At 37.0% G+C, this 1,650-nt stretch overlaps 1 non-coding gene across 1 annotated transcript; it reads left to right on the top strand.

Moving 5' to 3' along the window:
* The first annotated feature begins 964 nt into the window (after positions 1–964).
* On the top strand, positions 965–1,072 carry LOC116152434 (U6 spliceosomal RNA). The gene has a single exon (XR_004136065.1). It is a non-coding gene; the product is annotated as a U6 spliceosomal RNA (small nuclear RNA).
* Positions 1,073–1,650: the final 578 nt, after the last annotated feature.

The following is a 1,650-nucleotide window of genomic DNA, read 5'->3' as shown; positions in this document are numbered from 1 at the left end:
GAAATCAGGGTACTGCTGGTCTCCTGAAATGAGTCTGGAAATGTTCTTCCCTCTTCTGATTTTCTGGAACAGTTTGAGAAGGTTTGGTATTAACTCTTTAAATGTTTGGTGGAATTCACCAGTGAAGCCATTTGGTCTTAGACTTTTCTTTGTTGGGAAGTTTTTGATTCCTGTATCAGTTTTCTTACTAGTAATTATTCTGTTCAGATTTTATATTTCTTCATGATTCAGTCTTTGTTGATTGTGTGTTTCTAGGAATTGATCCATTTCTTCTTTGTTGATGTGTAAGTGTTCATAGTAGTCCCTCATGAACGTCTGTGTGGTATCAGTTGTAATATCTCCTCTTTCATCTGTAATTTTATATTTGAGTCTTCATCGTTTTTCCTTGTAAGTTTGGGCAACAGTATGTCAATTATTTATCTTTTAGGAAAAACAACTTAGTTTCATTGATCTTTTCAATTTTTTTAAGTCTCTATTTCTGCACTAACATTTGTTATTTATTTCCTTCTGCAAACTTTGGGCTTAATTTGCTCTTCTTTTTCTAGTGCTTTAAGGACTACAGTTAGGATGTTTACTTGAGATTTTTCTTGTTCTTATTGTAGGCATTTATCACTATAAACTCTCCTCTTAGAACTGCTTTTGTTGCACACCATAAGTTTTGGTATGTTGTGTTTCCATTTTCATTTCTCTCAAGATAGTTTTTTGATTTCCCTTTTGGATTTTTCTCTGACTCAGTGGTTGTTCGGGAGGGTGTTTACTCTTCACATATTTTTTAATATTCCAGTTTTTTTCTTGTAATGGATTTCTTGTTTCATACCATTGTGTTTGGAAAACATGCTTAATATGATATCAATCTTTTAAAAATTTATGAAGACTTCGGGGAAAGACTAGGAAATGAGAGATTTTGCTTATTCCCTCTATGCTGAGCCCTGGTGGGATAGTTGGTTCAAGAACTGCTTCTTTGGTGCCTTCTTAGGCAGCACATCTGCCAAAAACTGGGATGATACAGAAGAGATCAGCATGGCCCCTGAACAAGGACGACATGCAAATTTGTGAAGTGTTTCATAATTTAAACTTGAACAGTGCTATATGTCAATCACATCTCAATAAAACTCAACAAAAAAAATTTTAAAAAAAGAATTGCTTCTTTGTTACTATAGTTCTCTAGGATTGGGACTCATGAACAGAAGTCCCTTTGGCTCCGGAGCCAGACATTTAGGAAACTCTTCCTTGGTAGCAGCTGTAAAAGCTGGGATGCAGATGTTTATACAAGCTTCTACCAGGAATTTTCTGGTGATGTGAAGCAGGCTGGAGGGAGAAGGCAGGAGTGGTGTCTGTCAGCATTCCTGGTCTCTGGGTAGAATCACAGTCAGTCCGTAGGGCCTGCCATTTTGATGTGGATAGTTTCCCATTTGTCTGATGTGTAGGAGTTGCTCAGCTATTCTCTGGAGAGAATTGCTCCATGTGTAGCTGTATATTCGGTGTGTTCATGTCAGGAGGGGAATCTTAGATGCCTCATATTGCTATCTCTGTAGATTCCTCCTTTCTTCTATTCTTAGGCATAGTTCTTGTGAAATCTCTTAGATGTTCCATGATCTCTAAGATGGCCCTACAACATGATCAGCATATGATAAAACTAGTCTTTCAAGA

Source organism: Camelus dromedarius, chromosome 3, assembly GCF_036321535.1.
Source record: "Camelus dromedarius isolate mCamDro1 chromosome 3, mCamDro1.pat, whole genome shotgun sequence".
Taxonomy (NCBI): Eukaryota; Metazoa; Chordata; class Mammalia; order Artiodactyla; family Camelidae; genus Camelus; species Camelus dromedarius.
The sequence above is the reverse complement of the archived record's forward strand: the minus strand, read 5'-3'. Positions and strand labels throughout refer to the sequence as shown.